The sequence below is a fragment of the Schistocerca gregaria genome, chromosome 2, assembly GCF_023897955.1.
Source record: "Schistocerca gregaria isolate iqSchGreg1 chromosome 2, iqSchGreg1.2, whole genome shotgun sequence".
Classification (NCBI taxonomy): domain Eukaryota; kingdom Metazoa; phylum Arthropoda; class Insecta; order Orthoptera; family Acrididae; genus Schistocerca; species Schistocerca gregaria.
Genome location: NC_064921.1, coordinates 972,094,073 through 972,099,269, shown reverse-complemented (window position 1 = coordinate 972,099,269; position 5,197 = coordinate 972,094,073). Strand labels below are relative to the sequence as shown.

Sequence of the window (5,197 nt, the reverse complement as noted above, 5' to 3'; positions counted from 1 at the left end):
GTCCCAAAGCATCGTCTTGCGGTCGCGGACGCGGCTCGATCTCAACGTATCAAATTGTTGGTGAGGACAGAAGCGGCTGCAGAATCTGTCATTGACCGCACACTAACGACTCTCACTAATGGCTAAGTTCAAGCCAGTCTGAAATCGTTTTACATTTCTCATCTCATCTGGTTGGAGATGGACCGTGGCGGAGTACTGAAGGAAACACTACAGAATGATGCAGATGTTTCTCCCTACTTCCAGTGCTTGCTTTATCCTTATTTCTGCTTTATTCTCCTGATACACTGCAAGAATTATTTCAGGATAGGTTTTGTAAAGTTATTTCTTTGTACAACTACTTTTCCGTTTACGTCACGCAGCGGTCGTAAATGTAATTAGCTATTTTGATTTGAAACTTCCTGGCAGATTAAAACTGTGTGCCCGACCGAGACTCGAACTCGGGACCTTTGCCTTTCGAGGGCAAGTGCTCTACCATCTGAGCTACCGAAGCACGACTCACGCCCGGTACTCACAGCTTTACTTCTGCCAGTATCTCGCCTCCTACCTTCCAAACTTTACAGAAGCTCTTCTGCGAACCTTGCAGAACTAGCACTCCTGAAAGAAAGGATATAGCGGAGATTTGGCTTAGCCACAGCCTGGGGGATGTTTCCAGAATGAGATTTTCACTCTGCAGCGGAGTGTGCGCTGATATGAAACTTCCTGGCAGATTAAAACTGTGTGCCCGACCGAGACTCGAACTCGGGACCTTTGCCTTTCGCGGGCAAGTGCTCTACCATCTGAGCTACCGAAGCACGACTCACGCCCGGTACTCACAGCTTTACTTCTGCCAGTATCTCGCCTCCTACCTTCCAAACTTTACAGAAGCTGTTCTGCGAACCTTGCAGAACTAGCACTCCTGAAAGAAAGGATATAGCGGAGACTTGGCTTAGCCACAGCCTGGGGGATGTTTCCAGAATGAGATTTTCACTCTGCAGCTGAGTGTGCGCTGATATGAAACTTCCTGGCAGATTAAAACTGTTTGCCCGACCGAGACTCGAACTTGGTTTCATATCAGCGCACACTCCGCTGCAGAGTGAAAATCTCATTCTGGAAACATCCCCCAGGCTGTGGCTAAGCCAAGTCTCCGCTATATCCTTTCTTTCAGGAGTGCTAGTTCTGCAAGGTTCGCAGAAGAGCTTCTGTAAAGTTTGGAAGGTAGGAGGCGAGATACTGGCAGAAGTAAAGCTGTGAGTACCGGGCGTGAGTCGTGCTTCGGCGTAATGAATAGTCCATTAGATTTCGGGCATGCAGCCACGCAAATAAAATTTCCTCCACTGATATTTCGGCCGCAATCTTCCGGCTATCCTCAGAGTGAGTCACAAGACAGACGACAAGATGCCACGCGTGGCCTTAGATGCTCCAGCGCGGCGGTACTCCACTTGCGGATCACAGATGCTGGCCGGCGGCAAAGAAATACGTTTATACATGCGCCGCCTGTGGCGAAGGCACAGAGACGTTCGATTCGTTTATCGATGTATGATCGGCCGCGGCGACACCATGAAGACTTCTCTGCAGTTTAATTGCCCTCGAAGGTAGGCCGTATTCTTCAGAAACACTGTGTTAAGATGATCTTCCGGCCCCCCACGAAGATTGCAGCTTTACTCGGCTCTGTGAAGGACAATGTACAGCTTCGAAAAGCGGGTGTGTATCAGATACTTTGGGGACATCGTGAGAAGTCGTACATAGGTCAAACAACAAGAGTTGTTCATGAGCGGTGTGTGGAGCATCGTAGATACACACGCTAACTACAGCCATACAAGTCAGCTGTGGGCGAACATTCTATTGATACAGGACATTCCATGAATTACAGTGATATGAAGATTTTAACAACCACCTCTTCTTTTCGGGAATCTGTCTTCAGGGAAGCTATAGAGATTAGATCAGCTAATAATTTAATAAATAATGGTTTTAATTTGGACGAAGCATGGAATCTGGCTCTTGGGGTAGCGAATCGAATGGCTGTACACCTTCACCACAGGCGGCGTTCGTGTAAGCGTATTTCTCTGCCGCCGACCAGCATCTCTGACCCGCACGCGCAGCAGCGCCGCGGTGAAGCAAATAAGGCCGCGCTTGGCATCATGTCGTCAGTCTTGTGACTCACTCTGAGGATGGCCGGACTACACACGGCCGAAATATCAGTGGAGGAAATTTTATGGACTATTTATTCGTGTTGTTTGGTGGTGTTATTTATGTTATTTGGGTGGCATCATGTATCGCTACCACCCTACCGGCTTATCAGTGTTGGTTCTGGAAATGCAAGTTTCCGTTTAAAACCGATGGTAGTGCAAGATCGAATGGACCCAATGGCGCCCACCCACTCAGCCACACCTCATGCGGCTACGTACCATGAGCGTCCTTTTCCACCACGATATAGAGTGGCTGACGGCAGCCACTCGGACTACTTACACTACTTACACTTCGAGCCACAATGCTATAATATCTTCATTCATGCTTAGGACAGCGAGTCTCGTATCAGTTGCTATTGTCTGAGCTGTTGCACCATTTGTAATCGGTCTTCGTATGTTTGGAGAAATACAAGGTAAGTAAATCTTCTATTTTATGCGTTACTTCTTCACTCACCGCTATGTAGCCCACCTCTTCTTACCGTTGTCCTCGAAGCTGTACACAAAAATTTGCGTGTTCTTTCATTTTTGTGCCAGTTTTCATGTGGGTTATTGTATGTTGAGCAATAGTGCGTTGTCCACTATTACAATGGCAAATCGTAGCTCATCACATCATGCCCAGAGTGTTTAGTGGATAAATATATTAAGGGGAAAAATTTGTGGATTTGTGAATACTCATCATGTTATAGTTTTTGGGAAATAAATTAAGTGCGTGAGTGTAATGTTCAGCTCTCCTGCGGAAAAAGTTGACTATTCCATGTTTCAGTTACGTTAGAACTTCTGTACATGAGAAATTAGATGAAACAGATCGAGATTCCATCCGTCATAGCAGCTGAACACGATCGGCTCTATATAAATCAGTGTTCAAGGAAATACTATTTTGGATGATGTATTTAAATTCTGTGACACCAGTGATCCGTTACCTTCATGAGGTGGAAGTATGATTATGCGGATTCCTCGAAGTAAAGAATGAAGTGATTTTCTCCCAAGTGCTTACTAAAAAGAAAACTCATATATCTGTGTTCTGCAATCTTTACTCTGTTCGGATTGGCTAGGTTACAGATATACTGAGCACCAACCATCAGAAGACGCTGGCTCCCTTCGCCTTCTTCAGGGGGTTAACTGGTAACATGTAACCTAACATTTAATTTTGAAAAAAAGCCATCTCACTCTCTTTCCTCGGCAGTGGAGTCAAGTATCTCTCTCTGACTTTGGTTTTATTTACGTTAGTCAATTCTGGCAGTTCTCATATTGTATAAGCATTGTGTTTTATGAAGTCAGCATTCAGTGACATTCCATGATTTCAAAGGCGCTCCAGACTGTGGGTTGTCACTCCATTTTCTAGATGTTTCGTATAGTGTGTGATGCGTTTCAAGGATACAGGGCTTTCTGCTTTTTGTGCACAATTCGTGGACCTTGATAAAAACAGACATTCACCTCTTTTCAGGGACCTATGACCTCAGAAACTTCGTCCCATAGTATTTACAAAATTTCCAAAATAAATTTCACTTCTTTTCGCTGCTGGAGGCCTAACACCACAGAAGATTGTATCTGTATTGCCTGTGGTGCATACGGCACACAGTCACGGCACTGCAAAAGGAAGTCCACTAGATTGCGAGGCACTGACCTGAACCCAATCCTGGCATGTCGTTCTTAGAACTTGCTCGAGGGTGGTCCTCTGTCTGTCTACCTGGCAACAAAGTTTGCCTGTGCACTGTCACGTAATTCCAGTGGGCTTCCAGAGTGCTCTTACTTATATAAAGCATGCTGTCTCGGATAAAAATGTAAACTACATTAATTAACAACTGGCAATCACTGGTACTAATATGCAATCAATTTACCAGCGTTTATTAATTATTCCAATCTAATAAGACTTTACATTATGATTTTATGGGGAAAACAATCACATAAATATTTCGTCATATCCATCATGATCTCTCTTATGGCATTTCCACGATGAATGATGCAAGTCTATCCTGAGTAAGATTTTTTTTCTTTAAGTGTTTTCCCACAGTTTTTTGTCGCTAGAACGTCAAATACACTCCAATGATTAAATCTGAGAACGAGACTTTTCTTGCTCTTTGTCACACATGCACGGAGAGGTCCAAGTGACCGTTTAGGTTTTCAGTTGCCGACAGTAATTTACGAAATATGTACTTAATACAAAATCAACTCAATTTCGAGCTGTAGAGGAGATTACGAGTGAAATGGCCGCAAGAATGAGTTAACTGCGGGTGTAATCAATGAGCAGGTAAACCTTACTGACAAATTTCCTTTGTAAAAACTTTCCCATGATGATGAAATGACCAAGGTGTTAACAAGAAAAAGGACCACAGGATGAGAGCGTCCAAATAACTTTGCGGTTCCTGGAAATCAATTTATTTAAATAGTCTCAAGCTAGCATGTTCATTAAAAAGGAAGCTAGGAGCTGATGCATTAAAATTTACTTCCTGACCACACTGCTATGGACAAACACTTTTTTTTAACTCTGCATTGATGTCACTCTGACCTGCTGCTCAGTCATAGCACAACTGGAGAGGTCAGTGACACTACACATGTAAGATGGCGGCCCAGACCATACTACTGGCCATTAAAATTCCTACACCAAGAACAAATGCAGATGATAAACGGGTATTCATTGGAAAAATATATTATAGTAGAACTGAGATGTGATTACGTTTTCACTCAATTTGGGTGCATAGATCCTGAGAAATCAGTACCCAAAACAACCACCTCCGGCCGTAATAACGGCCTTGATACGCCTGGGCATTGAGTCAAACAGAGCTTGGATAGGGTGTACAAGTACAGCTGCCCATGCAGCTTCAGCACGATACCACAGTTCGTCAAGAGTAGTGACTGGCGTATTGTGACTAGCCAGTTGCTCGGCCACCATTGACCAGACCTTTTCAATTGGCGAGAGATCTGGAGAATGTGCTGGTCAGGGCAGGAGTCGAACATTTTCTGTATCCAGAAAGTCTCGTACAGGATCTGCAAAATGCGGTCGTGCATTATCCTGTTGAAACGTAGGGTTTCGC

The 5,197-nt window shown here is 44.4% G+C and overlaps 1 non-coding gene across 1 annotated transcript; it reads right to left on the bottom strand.

Moving 5' to 3' along the window:
• Positions 1-416: 416 nt before the first annotated feature.
• Positions 417-491, bottom strand: Trnas-cga (transfer RNA serine (anticodon CGA)). Its single transcript has one exon. It is a non-coding gene; the product is annotated as a tRNA-Ser (tRNA).
• Between the last annotated feature and the right edge of the window lie 4,706 nt (positions 492-5,197).